The sequence below is a fragment of the Octopus bimaculoides genome, chromosome 29 (genome assembly GCF_046866305.1).
Source record: "Octopus bimaculoides isolate indiv1 chromosome 29, ASM4686630v1, whole genome shotgun sequence".
NCBI classification, from domain to species: Eukaryota; Metazoa; Mollusca; class Cephalopoda; order Octopoda; family Octopodidae; genus Octopus; species Octopus bimaculoides.
The window spans coordinates 10615658-10636970 of record NC_142956.1 but is presented as its reverse complement, the minus strand read 5'-3'; the positions used below and the strand labels follow the sequence as shown (position 1 = coordinate 10636970).

Sequence of the window (21313 nt, the reverse complement as noted above, 5' to 3'; positions counted from 1 at the left end):
GAGCTAGAAAATTGAATGAAATTTAAAAGTATTTTAGAATGTCTAATGGAATTAAAAACTATTTTTATGCATTTGTGTACATTTAAACTAATTAAATATTATTTTACAGAATAATAGAATTAACATTTCTTTGATTAAAACCCTTTCTAACATGGAAGTATCCAAAGAGCATTTGAGGCACATAATACTTTATGAGTACAAAAAAGGAAACTCTGCAGCCGAAGCGACTCGATACATACACTCAGTTTATGGGAAAGAATACTTGAATGTAAGAACTTGCAGAAGATGGTTTGCAAAATTCAGAAGTGGAGATTTCAGCCTTGAAGATGAAGATCGAGCAGGACGTCCAGTTGAGTTTGATGATAAGCTCCTTGAGGCATTACTTGAAGAAAATCTTGCATTATCAGTTGAAGAATTGGCAATAAAGCTTAGTTCAAACAATACTACTGTTCATCGTCATCTTCAACAACTTGGAAATGTTCCGAAACTTGGAAAACGGGTGCCTCATGAATTGTCCAAAAGGAACCGCAAATCTCGAGTTGACATCTGCTCTTCTCTCCATTCTTGCGAACTCATTTCACCCTTTTTGGATAGACTTTTAGTGGTGATGAAAAATGGATCTTCTATTGAAATGTTAAATGTCGTAAACTGTGGCTTGGTAAAAGGGAAAAAGCTCAACCACAACCAAGAAGGGAACTTCATGGGAAAAAGTTTCTTCTTTTTATCTGGTGCAGTAATTCACTTTGAATTGTTACCACCTAATGCAAGTCTACTGTCAGCAATTAGAGCGTTTGAACCAAGCTTTGAAGAAACAAAGACTTGCTTTAGTGAATTGAAAAGGAGTGATGTTTCATCAGGACAATGCGCGACCCCACACTGTAAAGATCACATCACAGTAGATCGAAGAGCTTGCTTGGGAAAAAATTCCTCATCCACCTTATTCTCCTGACCTTGCTTCTTCAGACTACCATTTGTTTTGTAATTTACAGAATCATTTGAGGGACATAACTTTCGCAAGCCAGGAGGAGGTCGAAACTGACATTTCAGAGTTCTTCGCTTTGAAACCAAAAGAATTTTAATTTGATGGGATTAAAAAGCTTGTAAATATATGAAAGGAAGTCATAGATAATCAGGGAAAGTGCATTGATGATTAAATTTCAATTAAATATTACATTTGATCACTTGTTTTCTTTATTCAAAATTCGGACAGAACTTATGGGATGACCTGATAGAAGACACTTGCCCAAGGTGCTACGCAATGGGACTGAACCCAGAACTATGTGGTTGGCACGCAAGCTACTTACCATACAGTCACTCCTGTGCCTATATTTAACTTTATGAACACAACAGTGTACTCTTTCCCTCTTGTTTAATAATTTGCATTTTGATGTAAAGATCTGGTAAATTTCTTTGATACAAAGTTTACATCTTTTGTTCCCAATGCTATAAGATTTTGCTCAGCCAATTATTTCCCATGTAAGTGTATAGCCCTTATTTTTATCTTTAATTGACCAAATTAGTTTACCTAGACTGGTGGAAGCCTCTTTTTTTCTATCCCTAAAGGTGTGTTCATGATTAGCTATCCTTTTTTATATAATTTTTCGTAGAACCTATATAGTAGTAATCCTGTTGCTAAGACACAACCTTACATTCATATATTACTCTTTTTTTCCTTACAAAAAGAATTTAATGGACATCATTTTCCTTTAGCGCAATCACAAGTTTTATTTCTATTTTTAGTAGCATTCCCTGTTTCCTTACTCATAATGTTGTGCTTGTATTCTATGCCTTCAGAGTTATCCTCATTATATTTATTTTCTATGTTTGGAGTCTTTACCATTAATCTAAGATTATTGCTGTTAGTTTGTTTACTGCTTACGTTATCTACTTTGTCATTGTTTTTGCCTATCCTAATACTTTTATTGTTTTTTCTTTTATGTTTTTGTTGTTATTGTTAGTATTAGTATTTATATTATCAATCTTTATTGATAATGTTTATATTATCAATATTTATTGACAATGTTTATATTATCAATCTTTATTGATAATGTTTATATTATCAATCTTTATTGATAATGTTTATATTATCAATATTTATTGACAATGTTTATATTATCAATATTTACTGATAATATGAATGTAAATATTTCGATAACATCAGTGATATGGAGAGGGGAGACTGAAATGCATGGGTAACTGGTGGTCATCCATAAACAATCTTTCCTGGACTTGTGGCTTGGAGAGAACCTTTCTAGGTGCAATCCCATAGTCATTCATGACCGAAGGAGTCTTTGCAGTATATATATAAATATATATTTCGTTCTTGTATGTGGTTTGCAAGATTCTTTCTGTGAATTCGTGTGCTGAAGCATATTTTATTGTGTCTGGGGAGAGTCATTCTCTTTTAGTGTTTTATTAATTTAACACACTCACCAGAATGGTTTCCACTCATTTATTTGTTGTTTTTTACTATAATTTTCATTGTGACATGCAACCTTTTCAATAGTTGTTGATTCTGTCCATTATCGGAATTGCGTTCCTTTTTTTGTATGTATGCATATGTATCAGTGTGCATGCACATACACATATGTATGTACGTATATGTATGCATGTATGTATGTGTGTGTGTGCATGTATGAGTGTGTGTATGCATATATATATATGTATGCATGTGTGAACATTTTTGTGTATGTACTCTGCATGTATCTGTGTATGCATATATATATATATATATATATATGTATGCATATGTGCATGTTTGTATGTATGTATTCTGTATATCTATGTGCTTGTATGTTCATGTTTGCATGTTTGTGTTTATATTCATGTTTGTGTGTATGTGTGTGTATTTGTGTGTGTACCTCCTATGTCTCCTTGTGTGTGCATGTTTGAGTGTGTCTGTGTGACTATGTATGTGCGTCTGTTATGTACGGATGTATATTTCCAAATGTGTCCTTGTGTGAAGTGTGTATGTGTGTATACAGTCAAGTGTTTCTATCTTCATCTGTGTGTATGTATGTGTGTGCCCATCTGTCCATATACGTATCCACATACATATATACACACACACACACACATATATACACATACACACACACACATACATGCCTACATAACGGCCTACTAACAACACTGTCTATGTATATATATAACTGTGGCTATTGGGGTATGATGCCTTCTATTATGTTCTTGTCTTTACAAGCATCTTCTATGCACCTTATGCTGTAGACTTCTACTTCTACAGTTAATGCCAGGGTTAATCTTACATCCCATGCAGTTATCATTGGTGCATATGGCATTCTCAAAGGGGTGCGTCCTACATAGCAGTTCCCTGGCTTTTCAACAATCTTAATGTTGAGTTTGGTCTCCTTCAGGTCTTTTCTAAATCTACGGGCTAATTCTCCATGGGCTGTGGCCTCTCCAAACATCACTCCTTGATATTTGTTGGTCTTGTATCACGTGTTCACCTTGTTTGCTTTGTCACAGACTCTTTGTATTCTATTCCAGTCTTTGCTTCTATATCCAGGGCAGGTACCACTGGTTTCATTACTTATAATGCTATCTAACTTCTTTCTAGCACTCCTATATACCAAAACCCTGATCATATTCAGAGATTTGCATACAGTGCATGAAGTTCTGTACATGTTCCTTTGTTTTTTTAGGGTTCACAGTGGGAATACATTGCTCATTATCCTAACTAGGTCTGCTATCAGTATGTTGATTTTCATGTTGTGTGACAAAGCTGAGTTCTTCTGAACAACATATTTCAAAGCTATAAGTTTCATGTAATAGGAGTGGAGGAGCTGCAATCTGTTGTTCAGTCTCTAACCAAAGTTCAATATCAACGACAAGAAGTCTATTGCTAGCATGCTTAGTGGGATAATCCATATTGTATATCTGTAATATAAATTTGACATGGGCGAGCGTTGTATTCTTTCTTGTCTTGAGGTTCACAGTCAAACGGCTGTGGGGTTAATTATCTTCATCTTTAGTTACAATTTCTCATTCAAACTACATAATACATAGAATTGTTGCATTAATACAGTAGGGTGTTTTGAGATTTGGCTGCTATTTCTACCAGGTCTACCTACCATGTAGAGGTCTGAACTTAATTTTCATTCACAGATTTGCATTTCAAAAATTTAACATAATCTTTTCCATAAATCAACTATTGTAAAAATTTTCGACCATGACCTCACATTTTCTATGTATGTGTGTGTACCTTAAAAGACGTGATTAGACAGAAGTCCAATAGAATAGTTCTCAGAAACAGACTACGTACAAATTCTTTCTTCACAATTCCTGAAGTTGTTTTCTGTGAAGATATTTTGGAAAGACTTCTGCCCTCCCCCACCATTTTCTCCCAAATTTGTTTATTTGAAATTTTTTTTTGCCAAAAATCCCCATTTTTGGATATGGAGATTCGGGAAAATTGTCAAAAATCGGCATTGTGAAATTTTTCTCCCCCTTTCCCCCCCAATTTCTTCAATTTTGACTTTTTTTCCCCCAACACTAACCCTAAAATCCTAGCCCTAACCCTAACTCTAAAGCCCTAACCCTAACCCTAAAACCGTAACCGCATGCTTTGAAATTTTTGTCTGAATCATAATGTCCGTATTTTTCTGCATATTTACAAAAACAAAAAAAAAAATTCTTAAAAAAACATTTTATAAAGATTTTTGGAAATTTTTTCAGAATCATAATCTCCGTATTTTTCTGCATATTTTGAAAAAAGTTCAAAATGAAGGAAATGGGGGTAATTTAGAAATATCAATTTTTGCTAATATTTTTGCAGATTCGTATTCCCTGTAGCCGAAAAGTGGGGTTTCTGTCGAAGAAAAAAAAAATTTCCAGAAAGGGTGGTTTGAGGGGGGGGGGGAGAACGGGCGAAGCTGTTTTCTGATAGGGGGAGGAGAGGAAATTTTCATACAGCTGGAAGCTCCAATCGAAACAGGGCACCTGAAATGATAAGGTTGAGAAACGATGTTATAGATTATGCCTAACCGAAAACGATCACAGCCACATCATCCAAACAGACTGGGTGAAACCTGGCTTAGCTGCTAGTATATATATGATGGCCATCCACTCGTGACCGAGGAAGACCATTGCCGACCTTAAGGAACATTGTGTGCTCTAGGACTAACTTATATTTTGCATTTGCAGCTCCGTTGGTAGCTAATGAGCCCTGCTTTTGACAAGCATACACGACTGCAAGCATTGCAAACCAAGCTTTCCCCATTCACTACACTAGCAGTGTGCTTTCGAGCAGCACACTTAAGTTCTTCATGCAGAATACATGCTCTCTCAAAAGTGTCGACCCCCCCCTACCTCCTTAACCTGCTTCCTCTATCTGTGGCGATGACAAGCATTGCTTTCCCAGTCGGTCTCTTGCATATCACAGGCCTTTAATGAGGACTTGACACAGTCCTTAAATTGCATCCTTGGTTTCTGCCAGGGTCTCCTTCCATTCACAAGTTCCCCATATAGCATCTGCTTAAGGATCCTGCTATCCTTCATTCTAATAAGGTATCCAGTCCAACGTAACTGGTGTTTGTGCACCATTGCCTCAATACTCAATATATCAACTGTCCTCAGGACCTGTGTGTCTGGAGTTTTTAAAGTCTAGCCAACATTTAGAATGTGTCTGCGACATCTCTGATGAAAGCGTTCAAGGACCTTTATATGACATTTGGAAAGGGTCCGTGTCTCACATGATTAATTGAGTGATGTCAGTACACATGCACGGTACACAGCAATTTTTGTTTGCTTTGTGATGCCATGCTGGGACCAGACACGAGACTGAAGAGACCAGAAGGAATTAGTTGCTCTCTGCAACCTGAAGCATATTTCCTCATCCAGGGAGCAAGAACGGCTGAGTGTGCTGCCCAGGTAGACAAACTTGTCTACCACTTTCAGGATTGTTCCTTCAACCAAGATAGCTAGTTTCACATATGGATTTCCTGGTGCAGGTTGGAACATTACAACAGTCTTATCCAGGCTAATGCCAAGTCCAAATGCCTTGCAAGAAGCAGAAATGCAATTCATGAGTATTTGCATGTCATCCACTGTATGAGTGACTAAGTCACAGTCATCCGCATAAAGGAGGTCACGAATAATAGAATGGAGAACCTTTGAATTGGCAGCAAATCGGCGACGATTAAAGAGGCGGCCAGAAGATCGATATCTCACATAAATTCCCAGAGAGCTAACCTTAGCAAAAGCATGAGTAAAAGCAGCAGCAAAGTACAAAGAAAAGAGAGTTGGGGCAAGGATGTCACCCTGCTTGACACCATTCTCTACAGGAATGGGTCCGGCCATGCCACCACCAACATTGACCCAAGCCTCCATCCCATCATGAAATGATTTAATTATAGATTCAAAGTGATCCGGACATCCAAATTTGCCAAGTATTTTCCATAAAAAGCCCTATTTACAGTATCAAAGGCCTTTGTTAAATCAATGAATACCTGGACAAGATCCATATTCTGCTCATAGCACTTCTCCTGCATCTGTCTTGCTGTGAAAATCATATCCATTGTCCCTCTACCAGATCGGAAGCCACACTGAGATTCAGATAGGACATCATTTACGAGACACCCATTCAGACGGGTAAGAAGAATATTTGCCAGAACCTTGCTAGCAGCTGATAGTAGAGCAATACCTCTGTAGTTACCACACATTGTTCTGGCTCCTTTTCCTTTATATAGAGGAAGAATAATTGCATCCTTCCAGTCCTTAGGGATTGCACCATCCTTCCAGGCAGCACTAATAAGTTCATGAAGGGACTGTGTGATGTAATTACCACCAAATCGCAAGACCTCAGCACAAATTCCATCCTTTCCAGGTGCCCTACCAAGATTCAATTTACTTATTGATGTCATTACTTCATCTATTGAGGGCGAAGAGTCTAAAGGAGCCAATGATAAGTCTTTGTTGCATAGTATCAATCACTGTTTCATCCACAACTGACTCATGGTTTAGGAGTTCAGAGAAGTGTTCAGTCCAGCGCCCTGTGATTTCTGTTGATTTAGTAAACAGGGTGGCAGACTCCTTGGAAAGCAAAGGAGCTGATGTGGAGCTCTTAGGTCCATAAGCTCGCTTCATAAGATGGTAAAGCTTCTTGCTGTCATTTGCATCAGCAGCAGCCTGAACATCACCAGCAAGATCCTCCCACCAAGTGTTCTGCATCTTCCTGAGAGATCGCTGCAGTAGTGATTTTACACTGTTATAGTGGGCAAGTCTCTTCCCTCCCCAGCTTGCTTCCCCCTCACCTACCCAACTTTTCACTCACCTCCATGCATTCTCCCATCACACTTCTGCTCTCTTCATACTTGCACTCAAAAACTCACTGTACACACCACCACAAGGAAGATGACAAGGAACTGGAAGTCTACAGGGATGGGATTCTTCCTATGTGCCTGGGAAATCGCAGAAGGCGATTCACTGAATAATTTGATTACAACTGCCCTGAAGAACAATGGTTTCTCCAAATCAGTGGCACAAATAGAACAGAAGAAGAATGAATTCATCTGATCTTATGCACTCATACAGCAACACCTGGAGAAACTGGACATCATTTTCAAAAGAGGTGAAAAAAATAATGACACTGCCTGTGAGAAACCTCACACAGAAAGCAGTGGCAACATCGATGCCAAAGTTAAAGTGCTGAACAAGGAAGGAGATGAGAAAAGTGTGAACAACTACAGTCCCAACACTTCCCAAAGCAGCAATGTAGAAGTAGAAAAAGACGACACCAGACAAAAGCCAAGTAAAAATGGTTCTAAAATATAAACCCAAATCAGACCTTCTCAGAGAAAAAGGTCTTTTAGCAAGTTCCACAAAAGAGGTGTCTGCTGGTGTAGAAAGAGTGGAACAAACTGCCACTTTGTGCACTCACCGCTGGAGGAGTATAATCCACCACTCACCCAACGAAGGAAACACCTACACATGCATATCCCAGCACAAACCAGCAGAAAAAAAGGCCAGACAGAAGTCAGATGCAGATGCAGTACAAGCTGCAGTGGTTGAGCAACAACATTTTTTAAGTGTGGCACAGGAAATAGTGCAACAGTTGTCATGGCTACAGACAAAGCGGAGCTATGTACCCTCACACACAAGACCACCACCAAACCACCCAACACTAACGCCATTTCTACTGATGAATATAAGAGGCCTGCTGCAGAACAACAGCAAATACAAAACTGAGCACCTGAAGAATCTTTCTGCATGTAATCAAACTATATGCATTGCACTTACAGAAACACATCTGTCTGCAGACATGTCATGCCAAGATACACATACCAATGTATGCTATCTTCCGTACAGACAGAAGAAAAAGAAGTCACGGTGGAGTTGCAATGTACATCCAAGAAGATGTCACACCATTAACCCTGTTATCAAACTCAAACTCGGTGTGTGACACACTACATAGTACATCTAAAGCAACTTGATATAGTGATATGCACACTATATTGCCCACCTAATGACTCAAATGATGATGGAAAATTTGAGGAAAGCCTCAGTGGATCAACGTACTACTATATTCCTGATGGGTGACTTCAACTTCCCCAACATCAGGTGGCCTGAGGGCAACATAACCCCAGGAATGACGCGTAAAGAGTGAAATCAAGCAGAATCTCTACTTTATCTTACAAAAATGCTATTGATGGAGCAGATCATACTCTCTCCAATAACATAACAGGATAGAAATGACAATGTATGGCCCAGAATTAACTAAAGATAAACTCCACACAAATGGTGCTCAAACCCTATCCAGCCTAAATTTCTATAACGTTGACTGGAAGTCACTTGAAAAACAGATACTCCAGCAAGACTGGCCTAAAAGCCTCTCTATGCAAGACATAGATACGAAACTCAATAAATTCATGTCAATAATGTGAGCCATATGCATTAAATATGTCCCAGAGAAGGGAGCCAATACACACAAAAAACATCATTTCCCGAGACAGGAGAATACTCATGTGGCAGTGAATAAAGATCTCGAATCGTTTAAACAAATACCTTAAGGACAGTGTGAAATCTCACATGACAGAAGATCTCTTCAAGATAGAAAATAAACTCAAATTCTCCCATGAAAAAGAAAGAGAAGAAAGAGAGACCTGGGCAGTCGAAAATATAAAAAGAAATCCTAAAGCCTTCTACACGTTGGCACAGGAGTCTGCTTCAGTACGCTATAAGATAGGGCCGCTATTTGGTAAAAATGACTCACTGACTGCAGACACGGGGAAGATAAGTGAAGCACTGAATAAACAATTCTGAAATGTTTTCACTTCTCCACTGGAAAATATGCAAATAAACAAGCTGAAAGAGTTTTTCAATGTAAAGAATCTATTCAGAAAAGAGACAACCATCGATTACATCAACATAACAGAAGAGGATGTCATATCAGCCATTGATGAGATCAGATCAAACTAAGTAACAGGCCCAGATGGACTCCTGGCTGTTCTCTTAAAGACATGTAAAAAGGCTCTTGCAAAGCCACTGCAAATACTCTCAGAGTTTCCTTGCATGTAGTAAACTTCCCAACATGCTAAAAGAGGGTATAATATGCCCTGTCCATAAAGGAGGGAGCAGAGCAGATGCTAAAAACTACAGACCCATCTCTCTGACCTCACATGTTAGCAAGACAATGGAATGTATTGTCAGAAAAAGGTTTTCCTAGAAGAAAACAACCTTCTCACAAACACACAAGATGGCTTCTGTCCAGGGAGGAACTGCCTCACACAGCTGCTGCAGCACTTTGACTGGGTACTGAAACAACAGCTAAACCAGTCAGCCGTAGACGTGATATACCTTGACTTTGCCAAGACTTTCGACAAGGTTGACCATGGCATGATATGTCACAAGCTGTGAAACCTTGGTATTACCGGGAAACTGGGAGAGTGGCTGCATGATTTTCTAAAGGGCAGGAGTCAGATAGCTGTAGCCAATGGTGCTCAGTCTGAAGAGACACTAATTCTCAGCGGAGTCCCACAGGGAACTGTACTGGGGCCACTACTACTTGTGGTGGCCCTCTCAGACATGTCCTCTGCAGTACAGTCAGCCAATCTGACCAGTTATGCTGACGACGCAAAAGTATCGCAGGCAGTTAGGAACCCAGAGGACATCATAAAACTGCAGAAAGACCTGAACAAAATCTACAAATGGACTAACAAAAATAAGATGCAGTTCAATGCTATGAAATTTCAGGCACTCCACTATTGGTCCAACACCCAGCTAAAATTGTTATACACTGGACCAGAAGGTAATATGATCCCAGAGTCAGAGTCGGTGTGTAACTTGGGGGGGGGGGGGGGTTCACATGAGCAATGATGCAACATTCCATGTGCATATTACCAAGATGGCAACACTGTGCAGACAAGTGGCTGGATGGATTCTGAAGACACTCAGAACCAGGAAAAGGGAAGCCCTGCTACCCCTATGGAAGACTTTGTTCTCAGCCACTTGGACTACTGCTCCCAACTATGGGAATTTGGAACTTGAAGCAATCCAGCACCAATATGCAAAGAAGATAGCCTCGATGCAAAAGATGGGCTACTGGGAGAGGCTAAAGGAGCTGAGTCTCTATTCCCCTGGAGAGAAGACAAGAAAGATACACGGTGATATATATTTGGAAGATCTTGAAGGGTTTAGTTCCCAGTTTTGGAATTGACAGCTATACCAATCCTCGAACTGGACGGTACTGCTTCATACCAAAGATCCCATCTTCTCTATCTAAAATAAGGACACAGTATTGCAATAGTTTGGGTTTCAAGGGCCTGCAATTGTTCAACATCCTGCCAAACAGCCTTAGAGATCTACATGGTGTTGATGTGGAAGTTTTCAAGGAATGTCTGGACAGCTTTCTATCTGAGATACTGGATGAACCCACATCGCAGCAGGAGACACAAAGAAGAGCAGCTCCATCCAACTCGTTACTTCACCAAAAACAATATCGGAAACAACACCAAGTAACTACAGGAGGTGCAACAGCATGACCTCTGCCCTGGGCTGAAACCAGTAAAAGATAAAAGACATATGTATTTGAAAAAAATGAATAGAAATGGCTTTTCTGATAATTCTTCCACTTTAATAATTAAATGTTTATAAGTATGCATATATCTGTGTGTGTATGTACATGTGTGTGTGTGTCTGTTGATATATGTGTGCATATATACATACATGAATATCTATCTATATACAAACACACAGACACACACACACACACACACACACACACATATATATATATATATATATATATACATATATATATGTGTACATATTGATATATATATGAAAATACATGAATACATTATATATATATATATATATATATATATATATATATATATATATATATATATATATATACATGTGTATATATATATATATATATATGCATACATCTTTACATATATATGTAAAAGCATAAATATATTATACATATAGCTCTGTGTGTGCATAATATATATAAGTACGTATACACATATACTCAAAATACTCAACTATACACGCATACATCATACACAAACAGAAACATGGAGATACACAGTAAAAGAAAAAATGGAAAGCAGACTTAGAAAAAGTGGAAATTTAAATTTAGTTCCTTTATAACAAATGTTGTCTGTTAATTCTTTCAGTCTTCATCAAATTCACGTTCCAATCGGATTGCTATGAAATCTCGATAACTGTCTTTAAATCTCTGTCAAATCCGTTGAGTTGATTCGATTGCTATAGATGACGGTGAATTAATTAGTAATGCTTTTTTTATTTCTTAATTTAAAAAATTTTAAATAAATAAATAAAGAAATCACAATTCTCATTTACTGCCAGATTTGTCATTTTCTTTTTTGCTCTTTCCCTTGAGTTTTCATGTTTTAAATGGGGGTAGACGAGGGTGGATGGTCGGGTGGGGGCTGATAAAACTATTGTTGGTGCTATTGATGATGTTGTTGTGAATTTCAATATTGGCATGCAGGGTGGAGAGAGCATTTGGTAATGTATGCGTGTATATGTATGTGTCTAATTTTGTTTGGTTTTTCCTTGTACTTCTTCCTGTTTCTGGGTGTATACAAGTATTGATATATATGTAAGGAGTTTTGTGTGTGTATATAACTGTGAGGATAAATATGTGTATGTCTGTGTATAAATGAAATGGATATGTGTATATGTATATATATGTATATGTATGTGTGTGTGTGCGTATGTATATATATATATATATATATATATATATATATATATATATATATATACACATGCACACATACATATATATATATATATATATATACATATACACATGTAATATATATATATATATATATATACACACATACATATATAAATGTATATATGTATATACATATAAATATGCATATATACATATATACATGTGTGTGAGTATATATATATACATGTAAATATGTATGTGTATATATATATATATATACATACATATATACACATATAAACATGTATATATACACATACATACATATATACATATGTATATACATATATATACATATATATGCGTGTATATATATATATACATGTATATATATGAGTCTATATGTGTGTATATATATGTGTGTGTGTATATATATGTGTGTGTATATATATAAATGCGTATATATATATAGATATATGTGTATATATGTGTGTGCATGTATATATATCTATGTGTGTATATATACATATGCGTATGTGTGTGTGTATATATGTGTGTGTGTATATGTTTGTATAAATATACATATCTATATATGAATGTTGGTGTGTTGGTAAATATACTTAAATGAATAGCCATATATCTAAATTCATATGCAAACAGTGTTTTGTATCTATATGAGCGCATATGTATGTTTGAATATATACATGTGTGGATGTATGTACATCAATATCTACATCTATATATACATATGTCAATATATATATATAGAGAGAGAGAGAGACATATGTATGTATGCATGAAAGTGCAAATATATATGTGTGTGTGTGAGTGTGCGTGTGTGTATGTATATACACAAACATTCATACATACATACACATATATGAATATACGTATATGAGTGTATATACGTATATACGTATATGTATATAATATATACATGCATAAATACATATGTATGTACATGCATGTTCACACACATGCATGCATTTGTATGTCTGTCCCCCTCTCTCTCTCTCTCTTATATATATATATATATATATACATATACATATATTGATACACACATATATTCACACACACATATATTCACACACACACATACATATAAATGTATATAGATACTCACATAGATGCATATGTTTGTGTCTGTGTGCATGTATGTACGAAAGTGTATGTATGTTTTTGGTCTGTCATATAGTTATATGCATACATGCACGCTCATTGTCAAAAGCAACAACACTAAGAACAACATCAAAAAACGATAGCAACAGCAACACTAATAATAATAATAATAATAATAATAATAATAATAATAATAATAATCCTGGCAATGAATGTAATACTCACCAACTATAATTAACAACAGTAGCAACAACAAGAGAAAGAATAACAATAATAACAGGAACATTGTATCATTTGAAGCGATTAATTCCTTTAATGTTTTCCTGAGAAAACGATAACTTTGTTTATAGATCTTTCTAAAGCGTCCTCGACGCCCCTGACTGACTGAGGCAGACGACAGAGGGCTGCCATTTTGCTGGTGTGCTTTTATTATTTTTGTCGTTACCTGTCTACGAAAGATATGTGGATGGTTGGCAGTTTGTTTGTTTGTTGGTTTGTTTCCTTGTTTTGTTTGTTTGTGTGTGTGTGTGTGTGTGTGTGTGTATATATATATATATATATATATATATATATATATATATATATATATATATATATATATATATATATATATATATATATATGTATATACGTATATATATATATGTATATATATATATATAGTTGTTTATTTTTGTATGCATGACAGAGATGAAAGAACGACGTTGCATAAGAGAAAAAGAAACAGAAAAAAAAACACATGAATGTATGCATGTACTTGCGTATGCATGTGTATCTGTGTGTTTATGTATGTATGTATGCACACACACACATATAGATAGATATACATTCATATATATGTAGACATATATTTATATGTGCACACACACATACACATACACACACTATATATATATATATATGTGTGTGTGTGTGTGTGTGTGTGTGGAATTAGAAAATGGAGTATCAAGAATGCAAATGAAAAAGGCGGTAGAAGCTAGAAGACAAAGATGGAGAATAGGGAAAGACGGTGAAGAAGACAGATGAGAAGAAGAAAAAATGAAAAAGAAGAGAATATGAGGAGGCAGAAATAGAAGATATGAGTATACAGAAGACAGAAGGCAATAAAAGACAAGAGAAAATAGGAAAAAAAAAACAACAACAAGATAATGCGAATATGATGAAGGTTGGTGAAGATAATTATTTAATAGTTTGCTTGAACTCTCATAGAGACTAAAACAAAATAACTGCCACCAGAGAAACAACGAAGTAAAACAAAGAAACTTTTGTGATAGAAGTGATAAATGGCCACAGTGGAATATATAACGAAATGATCATAGGGGAAGAAAAGCGCCAAAAACAAACAAGTGTAAGAGTACAAAGTAATTAATTTTTACGCTGTAGCAGAGTTAAAGTTCAACATTTCGAACACTATAGGTCCTTTGTCAAGAAGGAGCAGAGAAGGAAATAAATAAAGAAAAAAAGGTGAATAAAGTTTCATTACAGTGCAGCAATCCATGTGGTGAATGCAAAATAACTGACAGTGGTCTTTTGTCGATAAACAGCAGAGAAGAGATGAATTAAGAGAAGTATATATCATAAGCCACATGGTTTATGAAATGAGGTCTTTCTGGTGGCCTTTTACTGAAGAACAGCAGAGAAGTAAAAAAGGGAAATGAATTTCCATGAAACAAATCATGGAGTGATGGAAAACGGGGTTAGAGAGTATTAAACTTATATCATTATTATTATAGCATGGTGGATATGCCTTTACATATATAATGAATGTGTTCTACAATAACAGTTGCAAGTAAATATCCCCTAAAGCTCACTATACTAGTTGAAAGACAAAAGGACATATCAGATAATGTATATAGGCACAGGCATGACTGTCTGGTAATAAGCTTGCTTCCCAACCATATGGTTCTGGTTTAGTCTCACTGTGTCAAACCTTATGTAAGTGTCTTCTATAATAGCCTTGGGTTGGCCAAAGCTATGTGATTGGATTTGGTAGGTGGAAACTGGAAGAAGCTTATCGTGTGTGTGTGTGTGTGTGTGTTTGTCCTCCATCACCACTTGCCAGTCAGTGTTGTTATGCTTAAATGCCAAATGCATCAGTTTGTTCTTGGTAACTCTCAGTGTCGTTTGCACAGCCGTCTTGTGTGGTATGTGTATCTCTTGCTCTGCGTAATTACTGTTTTAACTGTGTTTATTGTGTTGGATCATGAATAGAAGGGGCTGTGTGAATCAACCGGACAACTTTTGTTATGCCTGTGGAAAATTTGCTCCATGTGACCAGCGGAAGAACATTGCCACAAAAATAAAAACTGCCTATAAATATTTCAGGTGTAAAGTTGGGGACCAAGACAAGAGGTGGGCACCTTATATATGCTGCACCATGTGTTACTCAGGGCTGAATGGAAAACAGAAGTGAATGCTTTTGCTGTACCAATGGTATGGTGGGAACCAACCAATCATGTCTCTGTTACTTTTGCATCACCAATATTAGTGGTTTCTCAAAGAAGATCAAAGCAAAAATTGTGTATGCAGATTGTAAGTCGGCTCTAAAACCGGTCCCACATGACTTCAAAAACCCTGTCCCAGTTCCCCTCTCACATGCTTCACTTGAAAATCTTGACATGTTGCACGATGAACCCCCTGACTCTCCATTAAACAAAGAGTATGTAGTTGATTCTAAGGAAAATGAGCCAGGCTAGTTGAATCAAGAAGGTTTGAATGATTTAGCAAAAGACCTAGCATTGTCAAAGAGGGAGCAGAAGTTTTGGGATCCAAACTACAACAACGGAATCTCCTACAGCAAGGAAGGGAAATTTACATTTTCTATTCTTGCCATAAAAGCTTATCTGTCTTTTTCAAGCAAGAAAATAATGCTTGTTTCTGTACTGATGCTAATACACTCATGCAAAACCATGGACAGGTGCATGTGGCAACAAATGGGGAATGTTTATAGACTCAAGTAAGGTTAGCCTCAAAGCTATCATCATCGTTTAACGTCCGCTTTCCATGCTAGCATGGGTTGGACGATTTGACTGAGGACTGGTGAAACCGGATGGCAACACCAGGCTCCAGTCTGATTTGGCAGAGTTTCTACAGCTGGATGCCCTTCCTAACGCCAACCACTCAGAGAGTGTAGTGGGTGCTTTTACGTGTCACCCGCACGAAAACGGCCACGCTCGAAATGGTGTCTTTTATGTGCCACCCACACAAGCCAGTCCAGGGGCACTGGCAACGATCTCGCTCGAAAATCCTACAGGAGCCAGTCAGGCGGTACTGGCAACGGCCACGCTCAAAATGGTGCATCTCATGTGCCAACCGCACAAGAACCAGTCCAGGGGCACTGGCAACGATCTTACTTGGCTTGCCGGGTCTTCTCACGCACAGCCCATTTCCAAAGGTCTCGGTCCGTAGTCATCGCCTCGGTGAGGCCCAATGTACGAAGGTCTTGCCTCACCACCTCAGCCCAGGTCTTCCTGGGCCTACCTCTTCCACGGGTTCCCTCAACTGTTAGGGTGTGGCACTTTTTCTGGTAATGAAAACCCTTTCATTCCTGTGGGTCATGTTGTCGGTATGGAAGAAACTTATGAATTGATGGAACTCATTCTGAAAGGAGTTAATTATTCAGTTCATAAGTGGAATATTTGTGGTGATTTCCCTCCTCCTAGGACTGCAGCTGGGATATACCAAAAATATGTGCTTTTTATGTGTTTGGAACAGCCATATTGACAGCAATCATTACACTCTAAAAGACTGGACTAAAAGAGATGAACGCATAGTTGATAGGTACAATGTGCAGCATATGCCACTGGTAGACCTGCAAAAGGTATTCCTCCCACCCCTTCACATCAAACTTGGCCTCACGAAAACCTTGTAAAACAATGACACACGATGGTTGTGGTTTCCAGTACCTAAAAGTAAAATTTGGTGCAGAGAAAAGTGATACAAAACTGAAAGCAGGCATTTTCATTGGACTCGAGATCAGAAAGTTGATGTCTGACAGCAAATTCAGAGGTAAACTGAATCCAGTTGAGCTGACAGCATGGGATTCATTTGTATTAGTTGTACAGAACTTTCTTGGAAATCATAGAGCTGAAAATTATGCTGATTTAATAAACAACATGCTAACAGCATATGAAAGAAGGAGATGCCGAATGTCCCTTAAAATGCACTTCTTACATTCTCATCTCAATTATTTTAGTGCCTTTAGTGATGAGCATGGTGAGAAGTTCCACCAGGACATATCTGAGATGGAAACGAGGTATCAAGGCTGGTTCAATCCATGCATGATGGATAACTACCACTGGTTCCTACAACGGGAGACCAGCATGACACATAAGTGCAAGAGCAAGTGTCTCAAACATTTCTGAGCTGAGTATATCAAAAATAAAGTGAGTATTCCCTTAACATAAATATACTATGTACCATTATATTATAATACTATTTGCCTTGAACATAAATTTACTATATACAGTACTAATATACTATTATAATAATTATTTACCTTGAACTTAACTATTCCTGATTCTAATATAGTATTAATATATAATTATGTGCATAACTCAAAATCCTGATGTGCTATAGCAATTCTGAGTTCAGATTTGGAATTAGCATACTCAGTTTAGTTTAGTACAACACCATTTGTCTGGGAAGCAGACAATAAATCTTTCTTTGTTGCTCAATCTAACTACCACATATTACTGTTTAAAAGTTTTTTTTACCTTAGAAAAGCATTCCAGAAAATCAATCTGCAACTTGTAAGTCATAGTTATAGGTAAGTATTGACACAGGTACTCGGGAAAATAAATCGCTTTCCAGAGTTATTAGTATGTATTTGCGACAGAGGCAGTGTTGCTACTAAGAGGTAAGATTTATACCCACTTAAACGTGGATGCTTTGCTAGAACAAAGTATACTGTGGTAGTTACCATGAGCAAATCTTTCATATTGGCTGGTAACTACCATAGTAGAATTTGTTGTAAAAGAACATCCATGTTTAAGAATTATTAGTATTTTTTGTGGTAACAATATACAGTGATGTACCCATATATGGCTCTTTAAACGAAAAGAAGTTGAATAGCGAACGTTTTTTCTGAAGAAAATGAAACTCGCATATCATAATGAAATTTGATCAACAAACCGCAAATAGACTATACATGGGAACAAGTAACTGAGAGACCATTCGGTTAACAAGCTGAAATTCGAACAACAAACCAGGTGTAGAGTATATACACATATAAGTGATTGGCAGAGCATGTACAAATGGTTTGTAAACGTATGCATTTCTTCTACAAATAATCATATTTTATATAAAGAATGTTTCTCTTTTTTCTTTTTGGCTAAAGATATAACCATGGATGGACAAAGGGAAAAAGTCACATGCACATCGGTACATATTGATCATCATCCTCATCGTCGTTTAACATCCGCTTTCCATGCTGGCATGGGTTGGACGGTTTGACTGAAGACTGGCGAGCCAGATGGCTGCACCAGGCTGAATCTGATCTGGCAGAGTTTTTACAGCTGGATGCCCTTCCTAACGCCAACCACTCCAAGAGTGTAGAGGGTGCTTTTATGTGCCACCGGCATGGGGGCCAGTCAGGCAGTACTGGCAACGACCACGCTCGAATGTTGTTTTTCATGTGCCAGTAAAGTGATGCTGGCAACGATCACGCTCGAATGGTGCTTTTTACATGCCACCGGCACGGGAGCCAGTCAGCAGCCCTAGCAACGATCACGCTTGGATGGTGCTGTTAATGTTCCACTGGTATGAGTGCCAATCAGGTGGTACTGTCATCGGCCACGTCAGCGATTTTGATTTCACTTGACTCAACAGGTCTTCGCAAGCAAAGTTTATTGTCCAATGAATGAAGGGTACTCATAAGTGGGCTGGTTATACACCACTGGCATAGGCCACGGGTTATGGTCTCACTTGGCTTGCTGGATCTTCTCAAACACAGCATATCTTCAAGGGTCTCGGTCACTAGTCATTGCCTCATTGAGGCCCAGTGTTTGAAGGTCGTGCTTCACCACCTCATCCCAGGTCTTCCTGGGTCTACCACTTCCACAGATTCCCTCAACTGCTAAGGTGTAACACTTTTTCACACAGCTGACCTCATCCATTCACAACACATGACCATACCAGTGCAGTCATCTCTCTTGCACACTACATCTGATGCTTCTTAAATCCAACTTTTCTCTCAGGGCACTTACACTGTCTTATATGCACACTGACATTACACATCCAGTGGAGCATACTGGCTTCATTCCTTGCAAGCTTACGCATGTCCTCAGCAGTCATGGCCCATGTTTGACTGCCATGTAGCATGGCTGTTCGTACATATGCATCATACAGTCTACTTTTTACTCTGAGCGAAAGGCCTTTCGTCACCAACGGGCTATTCTTATTCTAGCAGTTACACTTTCAGAGCATCTACCTCTGCTACTGACTTGGTTACCTAGGTAACGGAAGCTATCAACTACTTGTAGTTTTTCTCCCTGGAATGTGAAAGAAGCTGTTCTCTGCACATTTTCGGTGTTATAGTTACCTGAGCATTTGCCACATGCAAAAACTATCTTCCCAGTTAGACTTCCTTTGATATTGCTGCACCTCTTATGTGTCCATAGCTTACACTGGGTACATTTTATTGAGTTTCTACCTACGCCTTTTCTACAGATTGAGCAGGGCCATCTAACTGAAGGGATTTGTGGTTTTTCTGCCTTCCTACTTATTAAGACTTTAGTTTTAGTTAGGTTTACTCTAAGGCCCTTCGATTCTAGTCCTTGCTTCCACACCTGAAACTTTTCCTCTAGTTCTGATAGTCACTCAGCAATTAGTGCAAGGTCATCAGCATAGAGGAGCTCCCAGGGGCATCCTGTCTTGAATTCCTCTGTTATTGCTTGGAGAACTATGATGAATAAGAGGGGGCTGAGGACTGATCCTTGGTGGACCCCTACCTCTACCCGGAATTCTTCACTATACTCATTACCAATCCTCACCTTACTGACAGCATCCCTGTACATGGCTCACACAGCTCTCACTAACCATTCTTCTATCCCTAGTTTCCTCATTGACCACCAGATAAGGGATCGGGGGACCCTGTCAAAGGCTTTCTCCATGTCAACGAAAGCCAGGTACAGAGGTTTATCTTTGGCTAGGTATTTCTCTTGCAGCTGTCTTACCAGAAATATAGCATCAGTGGTGCTTTCACCTGGCACGAACCCAAACTGCATCTCATCTAAACTGACTCTCTTCCTAATTAGTTGAGCTATGACCCTCTTGGTGACCTTCATTACCTGATCCAGCAACTTTATACTTCTGTAATTATTTGTATCTAAAGCGTCACCTTTACCTTTATAGCAGTTGACTATGGTGCTGCTAGACCAGTCATTGGGTATGACTCCTTCGTGTATCACCTGGTTAACTATATGTGTGCATAGGCTATAGCTGACACCACCAGATGTTTTGAGCATCTCTGCAGCGATTCCTGATGGGCCAGGGGCTTTCCCTATCTTCATACCCTTAATTGCTTCATCTCCCAAAGTACTGTCAATTCAGATAGCTCGTCCCTCTGTTGGGTTGGCATTCGGCAGACTCTCTTTCTCCCATTCATTCTCTTTATTGAGCAACCTTTCATAGTGGCATCTCTAAACCTATCTCTTTGCAGCCTCATTTAATGCAAGTGAATCATCATCCCTGCGCACACATTTCTCTCCTACAACATCACGATTCTCTCTCACACACAGTCTTGCAACACGAAATACCTCAAGTCTTTGGTCCTCACACAGCAGAACATTGGCAAAGTTTTACGTATCTGTTTCCCCTCTGGCTAAATAAACCTGTCTCCTAGCTTCCCTTCTGGTAGTCTGATACAATTCCCTGCTACTTCTGTTCTTTCAGTCCTTCCAAGCCTGTTTCTTTTCCCTAATGGCCCTGTCAACAACATTGTTCCTCCACCACGTTACGTTGGGTCAAGAGGGGACTTTGCACCATCCACAGATCTCGTCAGTGGCCCTCAGCAGG

At 38.2% G+C, this 21313-nt stretch overlaps 1 long non-coding RNA gene across 1 annotated transcript in view; it reads right to left on the bottom strand.

Annotated features, from left to right (window-relative positions):
• Window positions 1-4841: 4841 nt before the first annotated feature.
• The window catches only part of LOC149130346 (uncharacterized), a 323461-nt gene continuing 306989 nt past the window's right edge, over window positions 4842-21313 (bottom strand). The window contains exon 5 of the long non-coding RNA XR_016238975.1: window positions 4842-4959. This is a non-coding gene — a long non-coding RNA (uncharacterized LOC149130346). The remainder of the gene's footprint in view (window positions 4960-21313) is intronic.